Here is a 16836-nt window from a genome sequence, read left to right as displayed (position 1 = left end):
AACAAACTTTTCCGAATGCTGGAGCCGGCGCCGGGAGCTTGTGACGTCACGCCCTGCCCCCTCAATGTAAGTCTATGGGAGGGGGCGTGACGGCTGTCACGCCCCCCTCCCATAGACTTGCATTGAGGGGTGGGAAGTGACATCATCAGGGGGCGGGCTATGACGTCACAAGCTCCCGGCGTTGGCTCCAGCATTCGGAACAGTTTGTTCCAAATGATTAACAGTGTAGTACCCCTTTAAAGGAATAAAATGTCCCTGAACTGCGCGGTTATTTTCTATTTTTCCTTCTTGGAAAGGAGCGGTGCACGATACTGCATGTATCTCTGTACCAAAAGGAAATTCAAAATATGGGTTATAGGTGCATGACGGGAATCCAAATACCGTTGTGTACACCAATGAACCCAAAGTTCCTAGGCTGATCTTTAAGCTTTCCTGGTACCCCGAGCCCAGGCTGCAGATAAGATGTCCTTTGTTGATTGAAAAAATCCTGCGTAATCTCTTGACAACTCGAGATTTTCCAAACTAGAAGAGTCAACTGATTGGATAGGACAAGGAGGTGAAGATTACCCGAAGCATCTAATAGAATTCACTGATGAGAAGGGAGAATTCTCGGAAAGTCTATTATCATTCCCAGAATTTGGGGAAACCACGATTGCATCGGCCACCAGGGAGTGAGTAGGATCAGTACAGTTTTCTGGTGTACGACTTGAAGAAGAACTCTGGGGATCATGGAAAAAGGAGGAAAAGCATAAAGAGGACCCTCGGCCCAATGTTGATGGAATGCTTCCACTCCCGCAGCTTCGGGATCCGGATGCCAACTAAAGAAATAAGGAAGTTGTCTGTTCAGTCGAGATGCAAATAGATCCAAAAGAAGAGGTCCCCAGAGACAGTTGATGCGATGAAAAATTTAAGAATCTAGTTTCCAATTGTTGTAGTCGACTAGAAAATGGGAGTTCCAGTCAGCTACCGTGTTGGATAAACCTGGAAGATATTCTGCTTTCAAGAGGATATTCCTGTCTAGACAAAAGTGCCAAAGCCTTTTTGTGATGTTGCAAGTATCTTTGATTTTGTATCACCTAGACGATTGACGTGTTGAACAGCTGAAATATTATCCAAGTGGAATGATGTTTCATAAAACTCTGCAGGGCGAAGAATCTTGCGAGGAGTTCCAGACAATTTATAAGAAGTTGGGATTCTGAAGGAGACCATTTTCCTCCTGTAGATTGGTGATGAAAGCGAGCACCCCATGCGATGAGACTGGCGTTGGATTCTATGATAAAATCTGGATAGGAGTGGAAAATAGTTTTCCTGTTCCAAATCTAAATGTGATGTAACCACCAAATCATTCGTCCGAATAAGCCAAACAGTCTCTCAAGTGTCGAATCTTGAGTCTTTGAAGCACCCTGTAATGAAGTGGGCAGGAAATATTGCCTGAATTGATGCTGAGAGTAGATCAACAATTCGGGCAATGGACTGTAAGGAGATGAGATCTTTGTTGAGAATAGATCAAATCTCTTTGCGAATCAGACTCAATTTTTTGGGAAGGAAGACTCGAAAGAGCCGATTGGGTGTCCACCAGAAAACCTAAAAATTCTAGGTTTTTTGATAGGCAAAGAATAGATTTCTCTTGGTTGATAAGGAAACCAAAATCTTGAAGAAAAGATAGTGTCCATTTTGAGTGAAGTCGAATAAGAGGGCGGGAAGAAGCCATGATCAGAATGTCGTCCAAGTAAATAATTAGACGAACACCACGAGAGCGTAGTGTTGTAACAACTGGTTTTAATAGTTTTGGGAAGCACCACGGTAAATGCTGAAGGGAAGGCAAACGAATTGCCAAAGCTGGAAAAGCAACCCATCTGTTGGGGAAGGAGATTCATAGGTAGCAAGATGAGATAATTGGCCATCTAACTTATTAGAATAGTACATCAGAACAAAATGCTGAGTTGCCAAAAAGACAAATATCCCTTTGGGCCCAACCTTTCAATATGTCTACAACCACTGGGGTACAAGGGGAAGATGAAACTTCAGCTAGATCTAGGATCTTAGCCAATGGGCCTAAAAGGTTGAGGAACTTCTTCTAACAACTTTTAAAGGACCTGTCTAGTCCTATTTTAGTTTTTTTCCCCTGGCTTAAACAAGTATTTGGTAAGGATAGGGTCTATTTCAGGTGTAGTTGCAGCATTAAGTGGTAGGGAAGGCCTGGGGTATTTGGCCTTTAACTTATTTCTAGCTGCTTTATCTAGGCTTTTACAAATCCATAAAGTCACATATTTTAACAGCTGTGGTTGGGGGACCCACTCTCCAGATCATTAACCAAAATGTCCAACGTTACAGATTGAGGAATTGATTTCTGAATATTGGCCATAGACTTGCATTGAGAGGGCGGGCGTGATGTCATGAGGGTGTGGGGCTATTACATCACGAGCTCCCGGCATCGGCGCTAAGCATTCGGAACATTTTGTTCCAAACACTGAGCAGCGGAGTACCCCTTTAAAGGAGATATCCAGTGGTGAAAAACTTATTCCCTATCCTATGGATAGGGGATAAGTTTCAGATCGTGGGGCCCCCTGCGATCTCCTGTAAAAGCCATCCAGAAATCCCTGAATTCTCTGTCCCTCCATTACTCTCGTACTGGAGACCAAGGAACTTAAAAGATCAATTGGTCAGGGCGGATTTATCAAAAGCAAAGGTGGACTTGGCCTCACAAATGAAACCGGGGTGTTACCCATGTGGAAACTGTAAAAATTGCCCTCTTATGATGAAAGGTAGTTCCTTCACACACCCTAGGACAGGTAAAATCTATGACATAAAGAGACATTTTACATGCAGGAGTGATTTTGTGATATATATACTAATGTGTCCTTGTAAACAATTTTATGTGGGGAAGCCACCACAGAATGTCGTTTCAGGTGGAATAACCATAAATCATCCATTCGTACTAAAAAGGTAGAATTTCCGGTCCCGCGTCATTTTATTGAGTGTGGTCATAACGTCGACGAAATTAGATTTGTAATTATTGACTCAATTCCATGTTCCATAAGGGGAGGGGATAGGGAGAAGGCTCTGAGACAGAGCGAGACCATGTGGATTAAGAGATTGAACACACCACAACCACATGGCCTGAACATAGATCTCTCACTCAGAGTCTTCCTCTAAATTCTTGTAGACCACATTTATCCTCTTAATACAGTATTTTAATCTTTATAACTATTATATTTGCACTGGGTCACTTTATATATTTAGCACTGACACTGGGTCACTTTATATATTGCACTACAGTACTTTATATTTATTATGGATATTATATCATGAGAGGTGAGATTAATTGTAGTAGGGAATATGTGAATTGATTCCTTTATAAAGTGATTTATGAATATGTACTGATTTTCTGTTGTTTTATTTTTTTCGTAGATACTTACCTTGAAGACATGTGAACATTCACCAACATGGATCCAGATCATTTTTGCTGGTGGATGGGAGCGGAGATTTTCTTTTTTTCTTTTTAGAATTTGTACAATGACACCAGATCATTATGATATATGTAGCTTATGTTTTACCTGGGAACCTCAATAAAAATTAATATTATTATTTAACAGGTGGTTGTTTGTTAGCACTTGGGGAATTGTCGAATATGATGCTAGACAGTCACAGAGAGGAGAGTGGGGTTTTGTGGGGACTAGGGAGGTGTTATATCCACCCATTGGACTCTGACCCAACACTGTCCATTGCCCTTGTCATGTCTCTGCCGCGATCTGCTATGAAATACTGTCATTTATATTGCTATATACCTTTATCCCTATAGGTGCACTTATCCCTAATTGAAGGGGTTAATATACCACCTGTTATATATTTTATGTATGCAGTAATTCGTAGATGGAATTAAATGCCAGTAAGTATATCTTATGGGTAATTTTTCCCACTAATAAGATGGCCGCGCTTGTTCTACAGTGCCGGAATGCGCATGTCAGTGAGGAGGAGGCAGGATGCGCAGGTCCCGAAGTGGATACGGCCGATCCGAACTCTCAATGCGCATGTCCGTGACGTAGAACACCAAGCGAACATAGCCGCATCACATGATGAATCAGGTGATATGGGCACTTCCGCTCCTGCGCACCGGGTTTGTTTACAAACACCGGAGGATTCATGTTGTATGGCGAATGGGCAGTGTCTTATATCAGAGGTAACTCCTACTAATTATCTATGTGAACAATGTTTGGATGTAATCATTAATAGCCTCAGATATGTATCATTAAGTATTGTATCACTGCACTTTGTTTACTCATTTTTTGCTCACATAACACTTATGATCTTATATTGATCTCTTGTTATTGCACTTTGTATTATTTATTTTGGCACATGATGTCACAGTGACCACCCACAAGTGGGCTTGTTTTTTTTATAATTGAATACCTTATATATTGTGTGTGTGAATACTTTGTCATATGCTTGAAAAAGATCCCATGGAGAGGATCGAAATGTTGCACTATGGGTGAATAAAGACACGTTGGAATTTCTTGTAAGCTGCAGTGCCGCCTGATCGTCTTTTTTTATTGGTCCTTGGATTGATAAAGTCTGTGGTCTGGACTTGGGCTACGGCTGAGCACCCGCACTTTATATTTAAAGAGTTGTTTCACTGTGCCACTCCACCTGGACTTTTTTGTATGTATGTATATATATATATATATATATATATATATATATATATATATATATATATGCAAATCATAAAATGTTGCATTGTCTTGTAATAACCTTTTTTATTGGACAAACAGCATTTTGTAGAGAAGCTTTCGGGATTTCTCCCTTTATCAAGTCCAAAGCAAATCTAATCTCACAAGCTGTGTAATCTGTGTCCTCTGCTTGTGAGCTTAGATTTGCTTATGACTTGATAAAGGGAGGAATCCCGAAAGCTTCTCTACAAAATGCTGTTAGTCCAATAAAAAGGTTATTACAAGACAATGCAACATTTTATGATTTGCATCACTGGACTAATACAGCTACTCAAATTTACTATATATATATATAAATTAGTTGTTTAGGTTCCTGTAATAGACAGGGTGTTAGGGTTGCGGACGTCTAGATTAGGTGATAGGAGTTGGCATCCATTTTTTTTATAAATAAATATATATATAATCTAAAAAAATTGTTGTTAGGAGTTGAAGTTCCAGTTATATGCCACAAGATAAATCCCCTAGGGGTCTCTGGGCCAATTTTAGTAACACAAAACCTACTTAGGCGCCTCGTTTTTCTTTGAGAAAGCCATTCAGAATGGTGAAAACATTTAGAGGAGAGGATTAATGTTTTAATAGCAGACTGTACCAGCGACCTTTCTAGGTAGTACACCGAGTGTCCGAGCTGCAGCAGGGCACTGGGGTACACTAGATAGAGATGATAAACTAGTAATCTGTATGACAGACACCTTGCGATCCTATTAGAGAGGAATTAACTGGACACAGTGTTGATAATTTTAAACACCACTGCCATCTAGTGGCAATAAATGTGCAACACACCAAGTTGAAAATTATTTTAATGAGTATAATTAAAAGTTACATTTTATAGGGGATCTTTAGTCAGGGTTTCACCCTGAGGGCATTCATCTCCCCAAGTAGGTTTTGTGTTATGAAGTTCCAGTTATAGGCAGGGTGGTAGGGTGACAACATTTAGGCGACAGGAGTTGACGTTGTCCGTTTTTTTTGAAAAAAATTAAATATTAGTTTGGGAGTTTAGGTTCCTGTATTAGGTGTTAAGGACGTTTAGGTTCGGTGAATAAATCTAAGTTTAGGTTCTTGTATTTCTCAGACCCCCCCCCCCCCCCACATACACATGTGTGAAGCATTACATACACACCACCCTAAGTTTGAAACACCCGCTAAACATGTTCTGACCAACCCAGTCATCGCAGGGTGTTCTCAGTAGAAAAGGCTTATGACTTTCTTGCCTCTGACACGGAGACGGGCAGTGAGGAAGAAGAGAAATACGCCCCATTCGTCTTGTTGTCCTCATCCCCCAGTTATGACGAGGAACCGCGACAAAGGGAGACTGCCTGAGCCCGCTCCCCAAACAAGTGACCCTGTGTGAACCCCAGTCCCTAAAAATTATGAGGCCCAAATTCCTGAGTTTGGGTTCACATCACGTTTTGGGCAATACAGGACCGCATACGACCCGTATGTAATGTATTTCAATGAGCCGACCGAAGTGAAACACTGACTCCGGTCGGCTCATTTTTGCCTCATATGCGGTTTTTCCCACTGGGCCTAAAACCGCGTGCGGTCCCGTATTGCCCAAAACGTGATGTGAACCCAGCCTAGTGGGCAGCTCAGGGATCCAGCTCAATACGGATGGCCTTACCGAAATTTACTTTTTCAATTTTTTTCCAGATGAATTGGTTAATATGATTGTGGAGCCGACCAATTTATATGGCCAACAATTTTTAGCCCAGAACCCCACATCATCGTTTTCAAGATGAACCCCCATTAATTCAGATAAAATGCTGACATTTTGGGGCGGCCTTGTTCTCCACATGGGCAAAGTCAAAAAGCCTGAGACTACGCAGTATTGGAGTGCGAACATCCTGTACCATACCCCACCGTACAGCAACGCCATGCTCCGCAACAGAGGCAATCCTCAAATTTCTCCATTATAGCAATAATTCCCAATGCCCACCCCCAAATCTTTTGATCGCCTCTATAAACTTCGGCCAATAATTGATCATTTTAGTGTCAAGTTTTCAGAGGCATACATCCCAGAAAAGGACATTTGTGTGGATGAATCGAGTTCTAGTGCAAGGTTTTTTGTCACCCAAGGCAAAAGAGAATTTTGCCTAGGGTGACTCCGCCCATTGGTCTGCCCTTGACACGCCCCACCCTACTACTGAGGTGACACACTGTAAAAAAAACCTCCTCATGCTGCTGCCTAAGCGAGTGGTTTGGATGTTGGTTGTCTTACTTTCTTGGGCAGACAGAGCGGCACCACCCATCAAGAGGGCGCCCTAGGCGGCTGCCTATTTTGCCTAAAGGTAGAGCCGGCCCTGGATTAATTCCTAGTCCACTTCAAAGGCCAGCTTAAATTCCGTAAGTATCTGCCCAATACCAAACCAAATTAAATTGTATAAGATGTGCAAAAGCATCTCGGGGTACACCCATAAATTTAAAGTGTACGAAGGGAAAGACAACATTTTGGAACCCCCCTGAATGCACCCCCCCCCCCTCTCTCTTGGAGTAAGTGGGAAATTGTTTGGGACATGGTGTACGCACTTTTAGACAAAAGTTATCACCTTTATATGGACAATTTTTACTCTAGCCTGCCTCTCTTACAGTGCCCCCCAGAACACGTTGCGCAACCAATGCCAAGAGGCGAGAGCAGGGCCCGTTGCAGCAATAACATCTTGTTGCTAAAATATAAGGACAAAAGAGATGTCCTTATATTAACAACCATCCATGGCAGTGGCCCCACCCCTGTCCCTGTACGAGGCACAAGTTCCACGGTACATGGGGAGGGGGGGCTTATCCGATCAGGTTCTCAAGTCGTACAGTGCCATGAGAAAAACCAAGGCTTGGTACAAAAAGCTGGTACTACACACCGTGCAGATGGCACTGTACAATGCATACGTGCTATACAGGTAGGACACGGATATTTCTTGAGTTTCAAGAACTTGTTATTAAAGGGGTACTCCTTTAGCGTGATACATGGATAGGGGATAACATGTATAGGGGCGGAGTACCACTTTAAGAAGCTCCATGGTGGGGCATTTAATGATCCTTATGTGCAGAAGGAGGAAAATAATTTGGCCTATGAACTGGTCCAGACAAACAATGGAGGTGTTGGCTTATACATGGATGGGCCACACACATTTAGTGTAGAACAGATAACAGCAAGGCCTTTAAGTCTGCTGAAAGCCACATGAAGAAGCCGGTGACTGACTACAAAAATTACAAAACCCCCTCCCCCTCTCTTTTTGCACATAGACAGAGGAGGAAGGTAGACGGGTGAGGTCTATTTTATAGCAGCCAGACAATTTGCTTGCTTTCACCAGATTCCTCATGTTAGCTCCCTCTGCTGGTCAAGAGTGGGAGATATGACAAGTTATTATTTAATTTTTCATATTTTGTGACAAGTAAAAAATGTTTTAAATATTTCCAAAAATATTAAACAAATTTGAAAAAATGATTTAACCTTTAAAAAATAAAAATAAAATAATAATCACATTTGGTGAGACACTCCCTTTAAATTAAGTTAAATATCTAGACTGACATTCTGCTGTTTGGCCACAAGATGCCCCTGTTTCCTAACACAGCTAAGGCTGCCAGCCATTTTAAAAATCCGTTAAACAACCCCATTCAAGTCCATGGTGCTTTTATATTACCCGTTATGACCCGTTATAGCCCGTCATGAATAACGGACGTTAGTTGTGACGGGAGAAATAAATGGCCGTTATTTTTAACAATGAAGTCTATGGCTGACGGACGTTAGCAAATACACCCGTTAATGCCCGTTATTATAACGTCCGTTAGTTTTACTGAGCATGCTCAGTAAAGCCTTCACACCCCAGAAGTCACATGGTGTAGTGCTCACACCCCCTGTCCCACCCCCTCTTTTCGCCTGTGATTCTATAGCAGAGGCAGCAAGAAATGTCAATGATTTATTAAAAGAATTATACATTTTTTGCAGAATCAGGTAGTGGTTCAGGAGGAATCATCACAAGGAACACATGGATGTAGAAGCCCAAGTGTGAGTGTTTTTTTTTTTTTTGAGTGATTATGAAATACATTTTTCTATAATTTACTTTTTTTTTTATTTCTTTGACAATCAGAATATATTCCACCCCATGAGGAATTCGAGGAGGAGAGTGTCCCAAATGTGTCGGACCCCCAGGACTCCCAGGATAGGCCTTCCAAAGAGCCTGAACCAGTATGTATTGCACAATTATATTGCAGTTTTTTCAATATATTGTATACCGTATTTTAAATATATATATATATTTTTTTTAATAGCGTCCCGAGCCTCAGCCAAAAATTAGAAGAGGAGGAATTGTGGTCCGTGGCAGAGGACGTGGTTGTGTGAGTATTTACCGTATTTTTCGCCGTATAAGACGCACTTTTTCTTCCCCAAAACTGGGGGGGGGGGGGGGGGGGGGGGGAAGTTGGTGCGTCTTATACGGCAAATACACACCTATCGCAGCGGTCCCTGCGGCCATCAACGGCAGGGACACGCGGCTAATACAGGACATCACCGATCGCGGTGATGCCCTGTATTAACCCTTCAGACACAGTGATCAAAGCTGACCACCGCGTCTGAAGGGAAAATAACACTAACCCGGCTGCTCAGTCGGGCTGTTCGGGACCACTGCGGTGAAATTGCGGCGTACTGAATAGCTTACAGGACACCGGGAGGGACCTTACCTGCCTCCTCGGTGTCTGCTCCGTGCCGGGATCCCCTGCATGGCCGGCGCTCTCCTTCGTCATCATCACGTCGTCGCGCGCGCCATCCCGTCATCCAATAGGAGCAGTGTGCAGAGCGGTGTGCGGAGCGGTGTGGGTAGCGACGTGATGACGGCGACGGAGAGCGTGGATCCCGGGGAAGAAGACGTCTGGAGCGTCGGGGACACCACGGGGACGCAGCGACAGCGACGGAGTGACATCCAGGGCAGCGGTGACGGGTCCGGAGCGGCGGGGACATGTGAGTATTACCTCCTATACCAGTGGTCTTCAACCTGCGGACCTCCAGATGTTGCAAAACTACCACTCCCAGCATGCCCGGACAGCCAACGGCTGTCCGGGCATGCTGGGAGTTGTAGTTTTGCAACATCTGGAGGTCCGCAGGTTGAAGATCACTGTTGGGTTCAGAATCTTTTTTTTCTAGATTTTGCACCTTTAAAATTGGGTGCGTCTTATACGCCGGTGCGTCCTATAGGGCGAAAAATACGGAAATATACTTGTTTTTTGTAATTGTACTTTGGAAGTCTGTTGCCCAGAGCAAGTAATGACATTGACTCTTTTTTTTTTTTTTTATTGTTTTTTTTTATTGTTTTTTAAAGAGCCAATGTGATTGCTTGCCTAATCAACTATATACCACAGTGTTTGCAAAACTATTAACAGAATATTTCTCATTTCAGGTTGGCGCTCGGCCCGGTCGGGTGAATATTAAAGTGGGGCAGGACGAGTCGGAGGTAATAATAGATGATAACCTATTAATCAGTAGGGTTGAAGCTCGTCCTGCCCTATGGGATTCCTCTAACCCGAACCATGCCAAGCGCCAATACACCAAGGCTCTTTGGATTGAAATTTACAGCACCATCTGTAAATCCTGAGAGGACCTGTCGTCCAATGCCGGAAGTGTTGTTGGTAAAAACAAATAAAATGTTTCGTTTTTTTTAATAATTTTATTTTTTATGCGTTAATATAAATTTATATTTCTTGTAGGTGACCAGATAAAAAAAACACTGGGCTTCCATCAGGGACCTTCACATGCGGGACCTTGGAGGAGGAAAATCAGCCAAGTGGGTCAGGTTCCTACACCAAGACCCCCTATGTCCACCGGTCACTCCTCGGGTTCCTTCAAAAATGCCAAGTATGTCCAATTATGTTTCTTTTTTATTCTCTTTTAAAATAATTTTTACAACACTAATTATGTTTTTCTCTTCCAGAACACATTCCAGTATGCCGAGACAACAAGAAACCCTCTCAATGGCAACACCCTCCCCCTCCCCCACCCTTCCTGCCCCAGCCCCCGACACTGGTGATCAAGGACAAGAACCTTCTCCCCTACCAGCTTCCTCATCGTCCCGACCAAGTCGCCAAAGGATTGAAACATCCTTTGGTGATTTTCTCCGGCCATTGAGGACTGGTAGGAGACAGCATGGGATCCTTAAAGATCTCATAAAGCTTACTAAGGAGAGCTTTATGAGGTTGGATGATAGAGTTGGAGCCTTGAGGGAGGAGTTTTGCCGGTCACGGCAGGCGGGGGCAGTGCAGTCAACTGGTACCCCTTCAGACTGTCTACCCCATCTCCAGAGCATGGCTCCCATGATGGAGAAACTGACCCTTGAGAAGCAGTGTCATTCCCGAAACGAGTCAGCTGATCTTCTATATAGACTCAGCTGCCACCCCCCACATTGGTTCTCGCCTAGAGACTGAGACGGGCCTGTAGGTAGTTAGTTAGGGTCTCTGCGTGTGTCAGGCCATAAGTATTGCTACTGTTCATTGTAAGGACTCCATAACTTAAAGTGACATTTCACAATTGCAGAACTGATAAACTTCTACTCATCACGTGCTACAACACCAGTTAGAGGAGAGCGAATACGGTGCTACACTGCAGGCTAGCCCAAACCACACACCCATACAGTTATTCTTGTGTATTTAGGGTAATAACGGGTAAGGTATGGCAGTTTAGTTGTGCCCGCCAGTAGGCAAATTCCCCCGCCATTCTCCAGCATCCATCAGAGGGCGCCGCACAGTGCAGCCTTCAGGGCTGAGTGTATGTAAATTTATTGTATATTCCCCTAATTTCTTGTTGTGTTTATTACCACATTTGAGGAGCCCACACCAGTACACGAATTGCCAATCAATACTGAATGCTTCATGAATGATATTGACGTGTCAGGACGCATGAGCAGGTCCGTGTTTGAAGCATTATGTGCAGACCTCTTACAAAGAACCGATACCCCCTGCACTATATAACGGAACAGATCCAGCTGCAGGTAGACGATATCAGCGCAGTAGAAGTCATTGGTGGTGCGACATGTATTCCAGCTGTAAAGGAACGCAGTGCTAAGTATTTTGGAGAGGTCGTCAGCACCACTTTAAATGCAGATGAAGTTGTCCCAAGAGGCTGTGCACTTCAGGGCGCTATCCTCTCACCAGCCTTCAAAGTTAGAGACTTTTCAGTCTCAGATGTAGTAGCCTATCCCATTTCTCTGAAGCGGAGTACGGAAGCAGATGAGGCAGAAGGTTTCCATGAAGTCTTCAACAAGAACCATCCCGCTCCTTTCTCTAAAGTCCTCACTTTCTATAGAAAGAATCCTTTCCAGCTTGAAGACTTTTATTCTGATCCTTCCAGAGTCCCGTATCCTGAAGCTAAAATAGGTCAGTTTGTTGTTCAGAATATTTCACCTTCCGGCAAAGAACAAAGATTAGGAAAGAAAAATAAAAAGCAGCTTTTATTTCACATTTTTGCTAAACAGGTTGATCAATAGCAGCTTTCAATGTAATGTGCGCTGTTTTCTGATCTGACCTCCCGCCAGAGCGCCGATCTCCTTCACTCCCGTCAGTGTAGTAAAGTAGATCTGAGCTGCTGTGAGAAGAGACAAGACAGAAGAAGCGAATATTGTTAACCCCTCAGTGTCCTACACAGTCCCACACAGTCTGCACAAGCACCACATCCCCTTCCCACTCCCATCCCCTGCCTTCTTTTTTTGATTTAATATTTTTTCATTCATTAAATTTTTTTTGTATAAAAAGTAAAAAGAAATATATATAGTGTATTAATGATGTAGTTAGTTAGCGGGTATATACTTAGCGTTAGGCGTAGGGCGTTAGGTTAGTGTTAGGTGTAGGGTCTTAGATAGGGGGGGGAGATAGATAAGTCTATTTAGTTAGAGTAGGGGATTATATTTTAGCGGCAGGTTTTAGATTTTAGTGTAAGTTAATAAAAAAAATAGATATAATTTTTTTTTTTTAAATATATATTGTTTAGATTTTAGATACTAGAAGAACATGTCAGAATGGCGCTATACTGCCGAGCATGTGTATGCCATGAGACCATGAAGATGGGAGGAATCCAGCTCACAGAAATGATTAAAACGTAGCTTTTACTATCTCATATTAAAAACATCATGAACAAACACAAAAAAGGGGGAAAGGGGATAGCACCCCAACAAGCAAAAACAGCACGCTGACGTGTTTCGACCTCTAAAGGAGCTCTTAATCATGGCCATGGCGCAGGGGAAGATGACCTGTCCCTGCCGCCATCGTCCGTGACTGGCTTCTCACAGAAGCGTACTCACCCCAGATTCCTGAATTTATTTCAGATGTGGGACTCCGAGCCAGTGTAGAGGGGTTTAGTGAGCCTGAGTTTTGTAAAATATTTTTTAATGTGGAACTCCTAGACCAAATGATATTTCAACCGAACTTGCACGCTACGTAGTTCATTAGTCAAAATCCCACCGTGCACTATGCCAAATCCAATGCGAGGCACCCAGTTGATGAGCCTGAGATGCAGAAATTTGTTCTTAATATGGGAATCCTAAAAAACAACAACTCTGAGGTCCTATTGGTCAGAGGATACATTATATGACACCCCACTATATCGGGATATAATGCCTCGTAGGAGGTTTGAGGCAATTTTGCGCTTCCTACATTTTAGTGATAATGCGCAATGCCCCCTAAGAGATGACTGTAATTTTGACCGCCTTTATAAAATTCGGCTCCTGATCAATTGCTTGAATACAAAATCTTCAGTGTATACCCCATCAAAAAATAATAGCAGTTGACGAGTCCCTAGTTCTTTTTAAAGGCCGCTCAAGTTTCCGACAATACGTGCCCAGCAAACGGGCACGTTTTGGTATGAAAATATATAAATTGTGCGAAATGGGTACATGCACAGTTTCAAGGTATATGAGGGAAAAGATAGCAAGCTTGACCCCCCTGAATGTCCCCCCTCACTAAATCTACCTGGGAAAATTGTCTGGCACCTAATACATCCGCTTTTGGATGAGGGGTATCACTTGTATGTTGACAACTTCTATACAAGTGTGCCCCTTCTCCTTAGTCTTGCATGCACCATAAGGAGGAACCAAAAAGAGCTCCCCAAACCCTTAATCCAGCAGAAACTGAGGCGTAGGCAAACAGGGGTCTCTGCAATGAGGGATTACTGTTCATAAAATGTAGGGACAAGAGGGACGTTTTGTCTACCATACATCCCGATATGTATGTAGATGTACCTGTAAGGCGGACAATTTCAACCATCCGCAAACCCTCCTGCATACAAGATTACAATAAATACATGAGGGGGGGGGGGGGACCTGGCGGACCAGATATTGCAGCCCTACAATGATGCATGCAAATCGCGCATTTGGTTTAAAAAACAAGTGGCCATGTGTAATTGTTTTATTATTGCTAAGAAAGCAGGGAACACCGATACCTACCTCGTCTTCAAAGAAAAAGTGATCAAAAATATATTGCTACAAGGTCAGGCCCAGGGGGGGATGGATAAGAGGCCTTCGACAAGCCACGTCACCTGTATTGTCCCAGGGCAACATTTCCCATCTGAAATCCCCCTACCCCCAAAAAAATGAGACCCCTTAAAAGATGCCGGGTGTGTGCTAAGAATGGAGAGATGGAGGCAAACAAGCTATCAGTGTGAAAGATGCCCGGATAAACCCCTCTTTGCATAAAGGAGTGTTTTAAGTTGTTCCACACATCCCTGGATTATAAATAGTTTTCTGGTTATACCTTTATATCCCTTTACATCCCCTTTATCTCTTTTCCCCTTTTATTCCCTCTTCAATTACACATTATTCCTCTACATGAATACCATGAGGTAAACCCTCACAAATCTACATAAGAACCTTCTCATTATCCCTCTACATGAATACCATGAGGTAAACCCTCACAAATCTACATAAGAACCTTCTCATTATCCCTCTACATGAATACCATGAGGTAAACCCTCACAAATCTACATAAGAACCTTCTCATTATCTCTCTACATGTATACCATGAGGTAAACAATCACAAATCTACATAAGAACCTTCTCATTATCTCTCTACATGTATACCATGAGGTAAACCCTCACAAATCTACATAAGAGCCTTCTCATTATCTCTCTACATGTATACCGTGAGGTAAACCCTCACAAATCTACATAAGAACCTCCTCATTATCTCTCTACATGAATACCGTGAGGTAAACCCTCACAAATCTACATAAGAGCCTTCTCATTATCCCTCTACATGAATACCGTGAGGTAAGCCCTCACAAATCTACATAAGAACCTTCTCATTATCTCTCTACATGAATACCGTGAGGTAAGCCCTCACAAATCTACATAAGAACCTTCTCATTATCCCTCTACATGTATACCGTGAGGTAAACCCTCACAAATCTACATAAGAACCTTCTCATTATCTCTCTACATGTATACCATGAGGTAAACCCTCACAAATCTACATAAGAACCTTCTCATTATCTCTCTACATGTATACCATGAGGTAAACCCTCACAAATCTACATAAGAACCTCCTCATTATCCCTCTACATGTATACCGTGAGGTAAACAATCACAAATCTACATAAGAACCTCCTCATTATCCCTCTACATGTATACCGTGAGGTAAACAATCACAAATCTACATAAGAACCTCCTCATTATCCCTCTACATGTATACCGTGAGGTAAACAATCACAAATCTACATAAGAACCTCCTCATTATCCCTCTACATGTATACCGTGAGGTAAACAATCACAAATCTACATAAGAACCTCCTCATTATCCCTCTACATGTATACCGTGAGGTAAACAATCACAAATCTACATAAGAACCTTCTCATTATCTCTCTACATGTATACCGTGTATACTGTATTGAGAAGCTGGCTGAGCTTAAGAAACATGGTAACCCAGTCAATGAACGGTATAAGGAAGCAGAAGATTGGCCAAAATTGTCTGAAGATCTTGGTCAAAGGTTGCAGCACTACACAAAAATTGTAGATGAATACAAGAATGAGAGGGAGGCATATCAGCGCCACTGACATGGAAGAAGTAGAGAAATGTACCCAGGAAACATGGAAGGGATGAACAATGCCATGAATCTTCAAGCTAAGCAGCGATTAGATCAGAACCCAGCTATATATCTCCAAGAGATTAAAGCGCAGCTCTCTACAATGGACAGCAGCTGTCACCGCACAGTAACGCAACCAAAACCCAAGATTCAATCACCAGAACCTGAAAATCTAGTAAATGTAAGAAACACAATGGAGATCTCAAAGATGAGGAAAACGCTGTACCTACTTCTCAGCAGAATGGAGACTACTGAGATGACTTGGATTAAAGGGCTCTGTCCCCAAATCTCCTGTCAAAGGGAATAGCTGGAATCTCTACCTGGATCTTCATCCTTAACACGTGTAACCTCCTGTAACTTAAGATTTTATTACAAGACGGAGGCTTCACATTATGCAGTAACTTTCTTTACTGAACTCCCAGCAGAAAAATAGTTAAAAGATAACAATATATAGAAAAAACTTTACTAGGTATAACCCTATAACCTAGTATGTTATACATAATAGTACAGCCAATCAGCATAGAGTCCTCCTTTCTTGCTGCTCCCACAGAGTGCACAGATAATTCTTAGTATATGATTTTTATTACTGTATTAATATTATTGTAATTTATTATTTATTTATTAAAATATTTTTTTCATATTTTTTCTTTATTATTCACAATTATCCTTTATTATTGTATTCCTTTATCATTATTTTCTATTTATTTCTATTTTTCTTTTTAATTCCTTAATATTTCCCCCTTTTTATCCTTTTTGTCATTAACTTTTTAATATTCCTTAAAAATTAATTACCATTTCTCTTTTCATTACATGCGTTCTAATTTCTCCATTTTCTTGTTTCCACTTTTTTCTACAAATATTCAGTTTCCATTGCCTTTCTATCTATTCCCCCCTTTTTTCACTTACCAGTGTCCGCCATTTTGATAGTTCGTTGCTCCTCCCAGCTCAATGTTCAGTTGCCGGTGCGCTCATGCACTCCCTGGTGTTGGTGTCTCTGTCTCAATTATTTGTTGCGTCTGGCGAGATTTTGGCCTGGCTGGCGATCAGCTGGGCCTTTCCCA

At 42.3% G+C, this 16836-nt stretch overlaps 1 pseudogene; it reads left to right on the top strand.

Moving 5' to 3' along the window:
• The first annotated feature begins 3873 nt into the window (after nucleotides 1-3873).
• LOC130296904 (heat shock protein 105 kDa-like) lies at nucleotides 3874-16030 on the top strand (annotated as a pseudogene).
• The last annotated feature ends 806 nt before the right edge of the window (nucleotides 16031-16836 follow it).

Source organism: Hyla sarda, chromosome 12 (genome assembly GCF_029499605.1).
Source record: "Hyla sarda isolate aHylSar1 chromosome 12, aHylSar1.hap1, whole genome shotgun sequence".
Taxonomy (NCBI): domain Eukaryota; kingdom Metazoa; phylum Chordata; class Amphibia; order Anura; family Hylidae; genus Hyla; species Hyla sarda.
This window is presented reverse-complemented; position numbering and strand designations above follow the sequence as displayed.